At 42.8% G+C, this 17,067-nt stretch overlaps 1 protein-coding gene across 1 annotated transcript in view; it reads right to left on the minus strand.

Annotated features, from left to right (window-relative positions):
* Window positions 1–7,587, minus strand: part of VAV3 (vav guanine nucleotide exchange factor 3) — a 205,487-nt gene extending 197,900 nt beyond the window's left edge. The window contains exon 1 of the mRNA XM_083445167.1: window positions 7,129–7,587. The gene's annotated coding sequence lies outside the window, so the exon portion shown is untranslated. The remainder of the gene's footprint in view (window positions 1–7,128) is intronic.
* Window positions 7,588–17,067: the final 9,480 nt, after the last annotated feature.

Consider the following 17,067-nt stretch of genomic DNA (forward strand, 5'->3'; position numbering starts at 1 on the left):
AAACTGTCTGCTTAGAGCAACTTGTCAAAAGGCACAAATATAGGAGTGCAGAAAGCCAGCCCTGCCAGGTAGCTTGCTACAGATGACATCACAAGAAGGAAGGGAATAGGTGAAGGCAAAGGCTGGCGTCTGAATGGCCCAGGAAGACTTTTTAAACTACTGGTGCTAATGAGGGCTCATTGCTGGGTTCTGTGTTGTATATCAAAGGACCTTGGAGAAGCACTATGTTGAGCAACATGGGCAAATAAGAGGAGATGTGGAGATCATTCAAGGTGGAGAGTTATCAGTGTAAGATATCTTTTACTGAGCACATTATCGAAGCACTCAACATGCTGGACATCAGAACTCATTGGACGGCAGCTAAATCAAACATTTGCACGATAAAACAAACTGGGACGTTATTGATAAACAGATGCCAACTCAGTCCAAAGAGGTGTGCTCTGGTGGATGATCACTCCTCAAGATGGGAGTCTCCCTAAGCTCACCCAGTGTCCAGCAAAATAAATTCAAACAAGAATTTCCCTGATAAATAAGAATTGACTATGACTAAAAGCATTCTTCCACATTTGTCCTTAATGATGACATAGTTAGATTCAGTAGTCTATTTAGAACAATGTCATATATTTTCCACCTTCAAAGGAAGCTCTATTATTAATTGAAGAACTTAGGGTAATAAAAGCACAGAGATACAAAACATAGCTGGATATAATTCATGTGGAAAAAAAGAGATGCATAGACAAATTCCCCAAGAGTTAAAACACTTTCTGTTGTAGGGGTCATTGTACATACCGGTATTATGCTTTAGTTGCTTTACATCACCTGTTTTAGACAAAAAAAAATGGGATGCAAAACTATACAAAACAAAATACTCAGGAGCACAAACAAACTTACACTGAGGACCTGTCACAACCGTTGCACTTGGAACAAAGGCAGCAAACCCAATGGAATTAATTGTCCTAAATTAGTCTTGCGCATTACTTTTAATGGGTCTGCTCTGAGTAGGACTAATGTTGCATACAATCCACAGGAAGCTATCTTCCGCCAAATCAATCTGGTATAAGTTTAGTACTGTCTCCTCTAACTTAGAGTGGCTCTCCAGGGTCAGACATCAGATACACACCATAAATTTAAAGTACACCCAAAGCACATTTAAAGAAGATTATTTGCCCCAAAGAATCCTGGAAACCGTAGTCTACCCCACACAGAGCTACAGTTCCCAATATTATTTAAGGGAAAGCCATGTACTTTAAATGTATGTTGGATGTGCTTTAAAAGCATGGTGTGGATCTCCCCTCCGGCTAAGGTCTTCCTCATCACTTTCTACCCAATCCTTCTAATGGAGATACCAGGGAATGAACCTGGGATTTTCTGCAGGCAAGGCATCTTCTCTACCTCCCATATACCTGTAAAAGTCTCTGGATTTACATATTAAGCACAGGGATAAACTACTCTCTGTTTTATACTAGTTTTAACTGCCAATAATAATAATAATAATTTATTATTTATACCCCGCCCATCTGACTGGGTTTCCCCAGCCACTCTGGGCGGCTTCCAACCGAATATTAAAAACAATACAGCATCAGACATTAAAAACTTCCCTAAACAGGGCCGCCTTCAGTTGTCTTTTAAAAGTAAAATAGTTGTTTATTGCCTTGACATCTGCTGGGAGGGCATTCCACAGGGCAGGCGCCACTACTGAGAAGTCTCTCTGCCTGGTTCCCTGTAACCTCACTTTTCACCATGAGGGAGCCACCAGAAGGCCCTCGGAACTGGACCTCAGTGTCCGGGCTGAACGATGGGGGTGGAGGCACTCCTTCAGGTATACTGGACCGAGGCCGTTTAGGGCTTTAAAGGTCAGCACCAACACTTTGAATTGTGCTCAGAAATGTAGAGGGAGCCAATGGTTTTCTTAAAAGGATCCCAAGGACTGTAGTTTGTTTTGCCAAGAATGGCGTGTTAGAGATCCCTAACAACATCCCACCACTTCTAAACTTCTCAGGGTTTCCGAAGAAGAAGAAAATGACCAGATTTGTCTCTTGTTCTTTAAAGAAGAAATACATTAAGCCACTTTGAACATTCCAGTTTTAGTGGAGACACCATGCAGCTCCTGTAGCTCTACGGTGTGCATGCCCTAAAACTGTACATTGGGAATCAGCACTGTGTATGCCTTCACCCCTACTGCTTACTGCTCTGCTTGCTATATGGTAAATGGAAGCAAATAATGCAGATATTGAGCAATTAATCCTTGCAAATCACTTTCCAAAGGTAAAAGTATCACATAAATGCTAAGCATTATGAACTAAGACAGGGCTAATGCTGGGATTGAAAATGTCAATTTTCATCATCTGTATCCTAGGTAATCCTGGAATTTATAACACAGATGTGTGAGGTCTGGTTGTTGTTGTTTTTTTTAAAAAGAGGAACATAATTGAGGGGAAATAGAGATGGAATAAAGTAAGTTCCTTTCCACTGGTTCACAAGAAAATGAGAGAGAGAGAGAGAGCGCACACAAAGCCATTGCAATTTGTCTCACTTCCTAAAACCACTAGTTTTATTAGTAGCTATGGGATGTCCTCTAGATGTAAGGAAGAGCCTGAGTTATGAATGATCTCTTGCTCTTAGCTCCAGTGAAGGGAGAAATCAGCAACATCAGAGAAAGTAAGATAACCAAATAGGGGAAAGTTAGGATGAAATTGGACAACATTTAAATGCATGTAACAGACCAAAGAACTTTAAAAAAAGAGAGAGAGAAAGAGAAACTGAGGTGGCAGGACAGGAATGGGGAAGTGATGAGTGTTTGGCCCATTTTCCACCCACTGCTCCTCTGCTCCAGATCCGTTGTCGGGTTCCAAACACATCTTGGCAAGCACACATTTAGGAGAATAATAGGAAGAGAGAGGAGGAGGAGGAGGAGGAGGAGGAGGAGGAGGAAATGTGGCGATTCCACCGCAAAAGCATGCAGTTAGCCCAGGAGGCTGGAGAAAATGCTAGTTCAAAAGGCGTTTATACACATCTTGCTGTTAATCGTTCATTTGGCCCACACGTTTTGTCCAACACTTTTCAATGTGTTTCCCTGTCACTTTCCTAACTGCAAAATGTCCAGTGGGGTCTTTGTTGTTGTTGTTTCAAGTGGTTTGGTGGTGCTGGGGTGACAGCTTGCTTTAAATCACTTTAATTTCACAAAACTAGAATCACAGTACACGCCTGAATCCCCCTGCAAATTAGTAACACTCTGGAGGCCCTCTGTCTTTTTGGGGTAACAGGGGTCACAAACATACTTGACCTATACATACTGAGCTATACCATTCAGATTGCAGGCGGGAGGAGCTCACCAGGTTGAATGTTCCTCCATACTAAGACCATAAATAAAGTTTATGTAAGCTTCTCTGGACATATTTATACTGAAGGACAATGTACATCTGCATAAAATATATGTATGTCGGGGTGAAGCCAGGTAAAAACACAATCTAAAAAGCTAAAAGATTCACACAGATAAAAAAGAACTTCAGCTGGCACTGGGTGGTGGGGGAGAGAAAGAATCCATGCCAGATGGTCACCCCTGAAGAAAGTATTCCAAAGTTGGGGAGCCATAACTGAGAAAGCACAAAACCATGAAAAGGAGGAGAAGGTTGGAATAAATAGAGAAAAAAATTCTTAAATGTTTCATTTGGCAAAGGAGGAAGCCAATAAGGAGAATTGCCTCGTGAGTTCCCAGAGCCCTGGGTCTGAGGTTTTTCACCACTGGTGTATAGGACTGCAGCTTTAGTTATTTCAGTGCTTTTTGTATAATAAACACAGTTATTATTAAATCTATGCTTTCAGGCATTAATCTGCATCAAAATTTGCATTTGAAGAGTGTTTTCTGGAGGCATATCTCGAATTAATCCCCATTGTCCTACAGGACTCAAATTATGCCAAAGCTATGCTCAATAAATACATTCTGGCATCCATGACATACCTGGTGAAATTCTGAAGGAGCTGCTGTTGGAACTGTTAATGGATGGAAATTCAGATATAGAAACTTATTTCAGAATAAAAGTGGTTTTAGATACAAACTGAGGCTGATTTACATGAGATTATTCAGCATTGTTGAAAGAATGCTAACAAATTTACCCCCACACAGCAATTCAAATGCATGCAGTGCTTTCCATAACTCAAAAAACTGTCTCGGGTACAAAGATAGAGGTAAAAACAGACATGATATACGGTATAAAGTGATCGCAACAGTAAGGCTCTGTACAAAACAAACATTTAAAGCACATTCCACCTCCACCCTCCAAATAATCCTGGGAATTATAGTTCACTCCTATCAGATCTACAATTCCCAGCACCCTTAACAAACTACATTTCCTAGGACACTTTGTGGGAGAATGTGCTTAAAATATGTGTTGTATGTGCATTTTAAGAGCCTTGCATTGCAACTTGCATTACAAATATAATATGGATCTGTTCCTAGTCTTACATCTTCCCTTGTTGGTTATATGGGATGTCTCTCTCTCTCTCTTTTTTTTAACAATGCAGCATATGTGGGTTTATATGTTCATTCTTCACCTTACCTCTCCCCCCCCCCAAAAAAAAAAACTATAATGCAAATCAGATTATATCAGAAGTGGGTTGGAGATGTGGCGGACAGTAGCCAGTAGGAACTACACAGCTGCACCACGCTGAAACCCTGCAGAACCATTTTTGTTTGTTTACAAGAGCTTGTCCCAAAGCAAGGGGGAATGTACATTTCCTTAGGAAACACCATCATTGTGTCTGTGTTCCCTCAGAAGTTTATTTGTCATGCCAAGCCAGCTAGAACTAGATCTGAGTGCTGATGAAGTCAGTCCATTACATTTCCTGTTCCCCATCCCACTTATAGCCCAGCTTCGTGACATCATTGTGGATTTATTTTTCAGACAGCCTGAATACAATCTCCTGTTTGCAAGGAGAATGACAAAGGCTACAGATCTCCCCCAAGGCTAAGATCCACATTTTTCAGTGACTCCTTGACAACAGAAATAATTGCTTTTCATTTTAGGAGCATATGGTGGGATGGAGGCACAGCTGGTTCACTTGCCATTTCCAAGTTTTGGGGAAAGGAGGAGGTGGAGAAGTAATATTCCATTCCTATTATTTGTCATGATCCCAGCCTCCAGCAGGGATCTGAACCCAGACTCTAAGCTTGAGAGACAGTGGGTGCATGACTATGGTCTTGTAAGTTCACCTGCAGGGAGGCCTAGCACTACTAACAATAGTACCCAGTGCTTTTTTAGTGAAGGAGTTTAAAAAATGAGGTTCCATTACCCAAATACTGATAAAAGTCCTGTGGGTGCCAGCACAAAATGGCTGCCAAAGGCAGCAAAAAGAAGTGCCGGTACCAGTGAATACTGTCAAAAATAAGCAATGCGAGTATTCAGAAAATACCAGTCAGTACTGATTAAAGACCTAGTAACAGAGACCTGAAGACAGGAGTGCCTGGCGTGCTCTGGTCCATGGGGTCATGAAGAGTTGGACACGACTGAACGACTAAACAACAACAACAGAGACCTTCTTTGTAGTTGCCTGAATCCCTTGAGGAACAGTACAGCATATATCCAAAGCTTCATTATCTCCCTGCTTTCTTACCACAAATGCCAATGGATCTATCAAGATTCTACAGGACAGTAACAAGTGGGGGCCCCTCAGACTGCCATTGCTTTCAGGTGGGATTCAATCACACCCTACCAAAGTCAGTTAAAGCTGGTATGGAGCTCTTGGGAGGGGCGGTGTGTCTCATCAATCTGCTGTGCAGCAGATGCATGAATAAGGAAAGCCAAGCATGAATGACCGCCTCTCATCATCTGTGTGATGGGCTATTTGCTTAAAACAACAATAACATTCATCAATTTTGGGAGCAGCTAGAAAGCGAAGTTCTTGCCACGCTTACTGAAAAGTTTTGACCACCTTGGACCACCTTGTATTTTGTTTTTGAATTACATTTTTAAAGGGTGCAGAATTTTGCTTTAAAAATCCGCACTGTCATTCAAAGTAATGGAGTTACCAGTTTACTTGTATGGAAAGGAAACAAACTGGACTAAGACAATTCCATTAATCTTCTAAAGAGGGAACATATTAAAGGAGATTGGAAAATTCTGGTTCTGGAGACCTTGACAACACCATCCTAAAACCATCCAAGAGCCTTGCAAGGGATGCTTGCCTATTCATCCTTCCTTGCAAAGTGAGACAAGTTTTTAAAAAAGAAAAAGTCAAGGGAGTCGTTATTCCCCATCCACCTTCCCTTCTGGTCTTGCTTTTAATAGTAGCCTGACACAAATAAATTAAGCATGTTAATGTTTTCCTGACATGGGGATAAAGGGATGAGAAAAATTTCACCTGCTGAGTTTTTCAGACCAGGCAGGAAGAGGATTAAAAACAAAAATAGCCACACACTTGATGTCACTGGGATCAGTTGTGACCGAGAGGCAGAGGGGATAAATGGGCTGAAATGTGATCCTGCCTGGTCCCTAGAAGTATTGGACATGTCTTTTATGGCCTCTTTTCTCATCAGCTACTGGATTCTTCTACTGAAGTTACCAGCATACATTCATGTATGGCTTATTTCACTGAAGGCAATGCTATGCTTGACTTTAAAAAAAAAAAAGTTGGAGAGTTCATTTTAAAGTTTCTACTAACCATTTTTGTAAAGGATTCCTTTTCTATACTTCTACAGATTTTTGTGTGTGTGTGTGTTTTGTGTGTGTGTGTGTGTGTGTGTGTGAGAGAGAGAGAGAGAGAGAGAGAGAGAGAGAGAGAGAGAGAAACATTTGACAATAAATGTGAGTCTGTTTGTGCACAGGATTCATGTGCACAATGTGTGTTCAAACATACATTTATATACAAGGGACATCAGAATGTACATGCATTTGATTTATTTCATAAAATTTATATAGCACTTGGTTGTGGGGGGGAACCCTCAAAGTAGTTTAGGTATGCAAGTATGCATGTATATGTGTATATGGTCAGTAGGAAAGTAAAAGAATTATCATCTCCCTTCTTCCAAAGGGCTGCCTCCAAAACCTGAATCCAATATCTGCCTCCTTCTGACACAGTCAGATTCTCACTGACCTCACCATTATTCCTGCTCAGCAGAGGACATTTCCTTACCTGGATTTTCTGAAGAAGTTGTGTTCATCAGGCCTCTGAATATTGCCTTGATTTCTAGTTCCTTTCTTGGAGACCAGGGGGTGGACTTTGCACTGTCTGCAGCACATCTTGAAGAGGTTGCAAAGCCTTTTCAACCTAGGACAGAATGGAAAGAGAGTGAGAAACTGGCTTGTAGTGTCTGCACTGAACTTTGGGGGCCTTGACACCTCCAGGATATGCTGTCATGAGTATCTTGTGGACAGAAATAGGACCCAACAGGAAGATTTGGCAAAAGACCCTCCCAAAACATTGAGGATCACCTTTCTGTAATTACACCCACAAAGGAAACAGGCAATCCACTTTACCTGAAACGTTTAAAATGGTCCTAACTAATGGTATTAATACTGTAGTATTCACTTTTATAGCTTCTGGTCCATTGTGCTGCTTTATTTTTTGTTTCTGAAAAAATTCTAGACCGCCCTTCATTCAGTGGATTCTAGTACAGTTTCCAAGTATAACAATACAATATATAACATCTTCTTCTCCAGCTGTTCACTGTATATGCTCCAAAAACCTTGCACCTAACTGACTGCGTACTCCTCCCTCTACCAAGACATACAGAGTAGTTTCTGCTGACCCAATGAAGAAGCAAGAATCTCAAAAGCAAAGGACTAGACCAGGGGTGGGCAACCTAAGGCCCATGGGCCACAAGCGGCCCACGGGGGTCATTTAACTGGCCCCCGAGCTACCCCCGAACCGAGCCACCCTCTTGGTGAGTCCCTGTGCGCTGCGCTAAACCGGCACAGCGCGGCACAGGGACTTGCTTCTGCTGCGCCAGTTCCAGACGCTGGAAATTGTGGGCACGCGCGCTCAGGCGCGCATGCAATCTAGCCCACGGAGGGATCTCCGCTGGAGTGAACCGGCCCAGGCGAGGTAACCTTGCCGACCACTGGACTAGATGCTTCACTCCACCATTTAGATACAATTTAGAATACATCACCTATGGCAGACCAGCCAGCCAGGCACTCTGTTTAAACTGGGCCTGTTTCTCATAACATACATAATCGTGATGTTATGGGTTTGTGGGGGGCCAGATTCCCCTAAATTCCTGGGTGCCAAATCCTCCCCATAATTCCTGGATTTAGTAACAGTTAGACTTAATCAAGGTTTGGTTAAACTTTGCCCAACACAGAACTCCCTAGATTGATTATCCTAATGAGCCAAGCCAGCTCAGCAGAATTGGCTGGATGGGCCATTAGCAGGGGACAAAGACCAGTGATGGCCCATCAAGGAAGGCATCAGAGGGCAAGACTGCTAGGCAAAGAAGAGTGTGGTCCCTTCTTTGTTGGGTGCTAGTGAACAAAGGCAAAGGCCAGCTTTAGAGTTTCAACTTTGAATGATGTGGGCTGGCGGGGGGGGGGGGTCTTGAAGTTGGAGAGCTCCATGTGAGCTGGAAATGACACGACTGGAAATAAGAGACACAAAGGATGGCTTTTTGTTGTCTTTTGAACCCAGTGCTGCCCTTAAGGGGGAAGCCAGACCCTCATAGGATGTGAATGCTCTGCAATCACTCCACCTAGCTGCAGGTTGTATATATGTGTAAATAAAACCATATACAGTGGTACCTCGGGTTAAGTACTTAATTCGTTCTGGAGGTCCGTTCTTAACCTGAAACTGTTCTTAACCTGAAGCACCACTTTAACTAATGGGGCCTCCTGCTGCCGCTGCGCCGCCGGAGCCCGATTTCTGTTTTTATCCTGAAGCAAAGTTCTTAACCTGAAGCACTATTTCTGAGTAAGCGGAGTGTTTAACTTGAAGCATATGTAACCTGAAACGTATGTAACCCAAGGTACCACTGTATCATTAAAACAACCTCTGCTGTACCTCATTGTCCCAAAAGAAGAAGAAGAAGAAGAGTTTGGATTTGATATCCCGCCTTTCACTCCCCTTCAGGAGTCTCAAAGCGGCTAACATTCTCCTTTCCCTTCCTCCCCCACAACAAACACTCTGTGAGGTGAGTGGGGCTGAGAGACTTCAAATAAGTGTGACTGGCCCAAGGTCACCCAGCAGCTGCATGTGGAGGAGTGGAGACGTGAGCCCGGTTCCCCAGATTACAAGACTACCGCTCTTAACCACTACACCACACTGAAACACGGACCCTGGAAATCACACCTGCAGCCCCTGGAATCTCACACCACTTCTGGAAATTGGGGTGGCATGTAACAATATGAATGCTAGAACACGGACCTGACCTCCATTGCCTTTTGGCTCATAAATGTATGTGATATTGTGGCTCCTGGTTAAAAAATAAATAAAAGCCTTGAGGATTGAGGAATGTAGATTTTCAGCCAGGACATCTCCAGATATTAGGAGGCTATTGGGCAAGATGCCTCCTCCTGTCACCACCCACTCTGGGCCCAGTTCTCAGTTCTGCCTGGGGGTGTGGAAGGGAAGTGATTAAGCAGCTGCTGTTGCTCCCTCTAGACTAGAGGAAGAGAGAGCAGGCAAGCAGACAGCAGTGGGGACAGGAGAAGCATCTGGATTAGGGTGCTCTAATGGTTAACCATGGTCCCAAGAATCCCAGCCTCTGGTTCAGGGTAGCAAGCCAAAATTGCCATCGTTTGCACACCAACCTGGGAGTAAGCGTCAATGAAATCAGCGGGACTTCTCCGTAGATGTGCATGGGATCTTGCTTCTAAATGTCCTCTTTAACAAGACAAGCAGCACATAAGGAGGCATGTGTGTGCCTGTGTTAAATATAAAATATTTTGTTGAGCTGAAATGATACGGCATAAAACCGTTCCAAGCTCCATGTGTAGGAGGGTTACTGGAATCCAAAAACTAGCAGATGCCTCGGGCTTTGAGTGAAGGCAGACGTCTCGTCCGGAACTCAGCCCAGGTTTGTGGCTTTATTCCAAAGCCAGGCCCTCATGCAGCCAAGTCTCAAAGGAAGAGACAGGGTCTATAGCATGGAAAATCTAAGTTAAAAGGTAATAAGATGTGGATTATGAGTCGAGGAGTACAAAAGGTGCAAAGTGTGTGTGTGTGTGTGTGTGTGTGTGTGTGTGTTAGGGGTCATGTAAGTTGACTGGTTGACAACACACATCCCAACCAATATACATAATTTCCAGGTTGTTCACAAGTGCACTGTGTGATGGTTTAAATAGTAAAGTCTGAACATAGACGATTTGCAGATTCTGATTGACAGTGGCTCTCCAGGGTCTCAGGCAGGATCTTTCTCATCACCTTCTTCTTGATCCTTAAAAAGAAGAAAAAGCAGTACCTGTGTTGTCCTTATTTAACTGGAGATGCCAGCTGAACACGGGTTCTTATGCAGGCAAAGCATGGGTTCTGCCATTGAACATAAGTCTCCTCCTCAACCTGTTATGCTAATCATTACAGATGGATGGATGTAGAAAGCTTGCTGATCTTGATAGTACGGTATGTGGAAAACAAAGCAATGAGCTCTTTATGGCAACTAGATCCATGTTTTCACTAAGTGCATTAGTAGTAATAGGGGTCAGACTTGCTACAGAGGCACTAACAGTGGCTGGGAGCTGAGGTCCACCAGTATGCGTCTCTTCATTTTAAAAGGTCATTTTAAAAATGCATTTATCCTTGGGAAAACACAAAAGATGGGTAATATGCCAGCCCTCAACATACCCACAAGATTGAGGGCAAGAGTTAGCTTCTTAGAATGTGCCTTCAGGTGATTTCAGTGCCTGTGAGTGAATACCTAATGAACCTGTAAAAATAATTGCTTGTCGTCTGCACCAAAGCACTGGCTCCAGTCCACTGCATTTCATTTCCCTGGATTAACTAAGCAGGTCCTTTGAAAGAGAAATATATTGCTTTATTATTGCTTTGTATCATTGCTAAGCAAGTTCTCCTTGTACCTTCCTCTGAATCATTTCGCAATAAGAACCACTGAAGTCACTGCACTGGAATAATAAATCTCATATTTAATTGCTCCTAGTTCAGGAACAGACTAAAAGGTGATCAATGAAAACTGGCACCCAGGAAAACTAGCACTCCTTTCAATCAGGGGTGGGGAACAATCGGGACAGCAGGCCAATCCTAGCCTGCCCACCTGCCAAATTTGGCCTGCAGTGCCAATCCTGATAAGGATCTGTCCTGTGGCACCAAAAAGGCTTTCCACCCCTTGCTTTAAAGCTACATCTGATCTAGTTTACCACTCCTGCTTTCAACTGTTTTTTTGTTAAAGAAATCCTAGGAAAACATATTTGTCTAACAATATATAACACCTGGATCTAATTCCCCATCTTTGTCTATCTGGGCGAATCCAACTGAAGTGAGACAACATCTTCTTATCAATTAAGTGAGACAACAACTGAGTTCACCCTAAACTGCACCTTGTAAATTTGCCTCCTCTGCAAAATGTTTACTAGCTCTTTGCTGCATAGTTCAGGGCCTGTGCCTCCAGATTCATTGGATACATTAGGCTGAATGAGGCACTGCCCCATCAACCTCAAGTCTACCCTCAGCCAGCCCCCACATGCAGCCACAACTGTCTGTCAACTGCCTCTTTCTTAGACTCAGGTGGAATCTAGACACATTTAAAAAAAAAGGTGTGAACATGCTAAAAAAAAAAAAATCCTTTTCGAAAAATATGTTGAATTTGCTCACCATCGCCATCTAGTGTCACATTTGTATAATGCACTTAACAACACATTTAAAACGTTATATTTGCAGCTGTATAGCTGAGTCCTCAGTATCCCCCTAGTAGATCTCAGCATTGCAGGGAGGAGGATGGGGTGCCGTGTAACCCATCCAGAAGGAAGGAAAACAAGCAGAAGGAAAACAAGACATGAAGTTACCATCATGCAAGTTCAATACCAATTATTGTTTGTCTGACAGGAACAGCTCAGATTAGCTACTGAATAGGGACTCTTCCCTCCCCATCACAGTCAGTGCTATTAGATATGCCAATGACTTTGCATCAGCTACCCACAGAACAGTTTTGCTCTAGTTCAGCTGTATTCCGTTCATTTCCTGAAATGTAGTCTATGTTGGGTGGAGATTGGATTGTATGGGAAATGTCATGCATTCTCATGCTGAAGCAGCAAAAACTCTTGCCTGACTTCCTCCTTTTGCTGACAGTCAGAAGCTCACATGACCAAGCTGGGGGATTCCGTGGCAGGATAGTGGAACTCTGTTCTGGATACTTCCCCATACATCTTTGTCTGTGGCTGGAATGACTAGTAAGAAAGTTTCATACAACTTTAGGTGTCAGGCGAAAACATTCCTCTTTAACCAGGCCTTTGGCTGAGTGACTTCCAATGCCCTTTGAAAATGTATTGGGGAGGGGGCATTATTGGGTTGTTTTTGTTTTTATTATGTATTTTGTGTTTTTATACTGTGATTTTATGTTGTAACTGCCCTGAGACCTGTAGGTATAGGGCAGTATACAAATTTAATTAACAACAACAACAGCTATCATTATTATTATTATGTCACTATGCCTTATTTGCACTGTCAAATGTTCTGACACTAGCCAAAGTTATGGGTTGGGGAGGCGGCAGCTCAGGGTCACTCATCCCCAGAACATGATCTAGCTTTCACACACACACCAACCATACGTTTAACACATGTGAGAAGGAAGTCTACTACCAAACCTACATAGAACTCCTCTACATAAGAGGAGAGACAATCATGATTTCTCCCTCTGTGGGAGGAAAAGAGGGTCAGTACATATGTAAGGCCCCTTCTTGCACTTGCCAAATATGTGATCTGTTTGCATGGCGTAAGCTGGCATGCATGGCATAGATAACCCAAGCTGCCTCCTAATACATACTTTCAATACAGTAGTACCTCGGGTTACGAACACCTCGGGTTACAAACACTTTGGGTTACAGACTCCGCTAACCCGGAAGTAGTACCTCGGGTTAAGAACTTTACCTCAGGATGAGAACAGAAATCGTGCGGCGGCAGCGTGGTGGCAGTGGAAGGGCCCATTAGCTAAAGTGGTATCTCAGGTTAAGAACGGACCTCCAGAACGAATTAAGTTCGTAACCAGAGGTACCACTGTATGTGAGGACATTTTTGTGAGCTGCCCTAGCATGCAACTAACCATGCAACAAAACCTAATGCTGCAAACCACTCCTGCAGCTGCAGCCATAATTAAACTAATCAGCACAAACCATCCGTTGCCATCTCTGAGTCCCATCATCATTTGCCACTTTGGGCATGGAACCTAAGATAAAGACAAAGTTGGGGATATTATTTCTGACAGTGAGCTCTCTGCCAAGGGAATTTAAATCCACTAAAATGAAATCAATCCACAAAACGAAACATAAAACTGATAAAGCAGCACCACTAGCCTTATGAATTGTCCTTAACACAGCTATATCTTTCCGAGTCCCATATGCAAGTTCAAGTGTAATGTTGTAAAAGTGGCTCCTAACTGAAGCTTAGAAGACATTTCTCTGATTTACAGGCATTCTATAAGCAACTCATCATTCCTAAATGTATTGGAGAGAAAAAGCTGAGCCATGCATTATCAGAAAACACATATAGGGGCATGTTCTCTTAAAGCAGGGGTAGGGAACATGTGGCCCTCCAAATGTTATTGGTCTTCACCTTCCATCAACCCCAGCAAGCATGGCCATGAGAGATCATGAAAGCTGTAACCCATGGGTAGGCAAACTAAGGCCCGGGGGTCGGATCCAGCTCAATCGCCTTCTAAATCCAGGCCGCGGATGATCCGGGAATCAATGTGTTTTTACATGAGTAGAATATGTCCTTTTATTTAAAATGCATCTCTGGGTTATTTGTGGGACATAGGAATTTGTTCATATTTCCCCCCCCCCAAAAAAAAAAAAAATAGTTGGGCCCCCACATGGTCTGAGGGACAGTGGATCGGCCTCCTCCTGAAAAAGTTTGCTGACCCCTGCTGTAACCCAACATCTGGAAGTTTGCAATCCCTAGCATTCCTTGGGTTTTCCAATAGGGGGCACAAGTTTCCCTCCTGCACCACTCCTGCTGCTGTGCCTTCATGGGGTTGCACCCCTCAGAGCACCCCAATATCTTGGCCCTCCCCCTTTTGGCAACCAGCAATGATTGGTGGCATGATGAAACCAGGACAGCAATGTCGCTCCTTCCTCCTTCTTGTTGCCTGACCACTCTGCCTTTTGACAGCCCCAGGTTGCTCTGACCCATGGTGATCCAAGGCCATCTCAGTCTGATTCAGCAGATTCTCAGATCCACCTTGATCAGCCTGATTTGGTTTAGAGTTCAGGCTTGGGCCAATTCTTGTGAACAGCTTGAATGTGAACTAAGCAAATGCTTATCTTCATATAACGATGTTGTTGTTTAAAAAAAAAAACACCTCATTAAATATCAGACATTTCTCAGAGAGAGAATTTTGGGAAACAGACTCAACAGCAAATTTTATTCTATTCTCAACACTTCCACCTCCCCTCAAATGTTATGAGTTGAAGATCCTATAAGAAGACACTAATTCATTAATTTTTCACTCTCTCCCTTACAATAAATGGATCACTCTTAAAAATTTCTTCTTCTATACCTGGTAGTCTTGTTTAAATCCTTTAGATTTCCCTCACTCCCCCTGCCTTAAGCTGACCACATTGCTGACTTCACAATTTAAAATAGATAATTGCATTGCTAAAAATTGTGCACTGGAATAAAAAAAATACTTCCAACCAATTTTTCTCATTAAATTCTACACACATTTTTCTATATTACTTTCTATTAAACTCTATGACTAATATCCGATCACAGCCATACCTGGAGGATTTTCATTAGGAGTGGTAATAGTCTGGCATTAAATAGATCATTAGCATAATGAATGAAACCAATGGAAGCCATGAAATGTAGCATCTAGTCTTTCGCTTCGTTCTCAAATCATGATTCTGTGCTTGCACCTTATAGAATAACAGCAGTAAGTCTGTATTTTTATGACACACTAGATAAAATAATCAAAGCAGCCACATCATAGACCTATAGAAATGGGTGAAGAATAGCTTTCCTTCCCTTTGCCCAGCCTCTTGCTCCCTGTATTAGGCTGCGTAATCCATTCATATAATGTTTGTGCACCCTCAGAAAGCCTCGCTGGCAAAAAGGCACAACAAAAAAGTTAACGGGATCCAAGGATTTCTTTCTTCCAGTGGAAGGCACTTCCTGTGTTGAGTGAAGACTCAAGGTAGTGTGACTGAGCACCAAATTGGAGATAGAAAGGAATTAGTGGTATACTACATTTCAGTACACCATCTGGGTTATAAAAAAAAAAATCATATTGAGAAGTGGTAAAGTAGTTGAGAACAGAGGTTTTCTGGAAAACCACTGAACATCGATGTTCTTGCCATTATTTATTACATGTGTCCGTCATTTTACACAAAAGCAAAAGTTTCACAGTGATTTAACAAGAAGTTGCTCCTGATTGGGCTAAATTTGAAGTATGCTTCCCTTAGCTTTTGAAATGTGGCTTACATTTAAAGATGATTTGACTCCCCCAGGCCATTTGTGACATCTGGGATTTCAGGTAGGGAATCTGTCTCCCAGCCCTGCCTTGGAGATGCTGGAGAATGAAACTGGGATCTTCTGCATGCAAGACAGAAGCTCTCCCATTGAGCGACTGCCCTTTCTTGGCCAAACTCAAGTCAGATAGTGAGCTCCTGAGCACAGTAAGGGGGCAGCCTTATCCGCTTTTCTCCCTATAGAAGTGTTACTGAGGGTAAATGGGCATAAGACTACGTCTGGTCTAATTGCTAGGCAACCTAGGATGACTGTCTAGGGCAGCTGCTTTTGTGCCAGAGCAGATTATAGGGAGCGATTCTTTCTAGCTTCAAGGAACAAAGAAAGGATTGGTGGTGGGTCTAGTATGGAGAACTTGGGGGGGGGGGTGGAACCAGACAACAAGCAAGTGATCACAACAGATGGAAAAAAAGGGGAAACGGGCAAGGAAATAAGTGGGCATGATGCCTGAACTAAGAACTGGGTAAGTTAGTAGCTTGAGTCCAAGGGAATATAATGACATAGCTATGAAACAGAGTGCAAATATGGCGCCATCCAGGACTGGCAAGTCACAGGGATAGGGAGAGGTGGGACAAGGCACCACATTCAGACCCTCCACATGCCCCTATTTTCCAGGGGCACTCCCAGATTTACAGAAGCCATCCTGTTTCTGATTTAATCATGGACTGTCCTGCTTTTCCTTAGGACGTCCCTATTTTCATCAGCGAAATGTTGGAGGGTATGGAGTTCTGCAACCCCTGAGCCAAGGAGATACATAACTCTACAATCTTTAGCAGACATCCGAAGCCCTGTACAGAGAAGGGTTTTTTAATGCTTATTGTTTTAGTATGTTTTTATATATGTTAGAAGCTGCCCAGAGTGGCTGGGGCAACCCCGTCAGATGGGGGGTATTATTATTATTATTATTATTATTATTATTATTATGGAACAGGACACCTCTATATTCATAAGAAAGAAAGGCCATGCTTTTAGTATTTGTCTTGGATGCCTGAAGTCTTCAGGCTACTCCCACTCCCAGATGGAGCCAATTCCTATGACTTTAATCTCCATGATCAAGTGCTTTCCCCCCCCCCCTTAAAAATGTTTAGGGGTACTCTCATTTTGACTCTAGAAAATCACCATTTTATAGTTCGAATCAGGGAAAATGAAAAAATAAATACTGACCAATCACTGTGCTAGATTCCAACTCCTACTTCACACATTAAATGCTCGGTTCTGTCTGAGACTCAGGAAACACCGTGACAGGAAATGAGGCCGCCATCGGGGGTAGCAATGGAACTGACGATTCACCGTGCTAGAGAATAAACTAGAAAAATTTACATGTTTACATTTTTAGTTTCTTCATCTGCACTATACCATTTAAAGCAGTATTATAACACTTTAAACAGCTGTGGCTTCCCTCAGATAATTCTGGGAACAGAGGTTTGTTAAGGTGCTGAGGACTGC

Source organism: Podarcis tiliguerta (assembly GCF_965153285.1).
Source record: "Podarcis tiliguerta genome assembly, chromosome: 6".
Classification (NCBI taxonomy): Eukaryota; Metazoa; Chordata; class Lepidosauria; order Squamata; family Lacertidae; genus Podarcis; species Podarcis tiliguerta.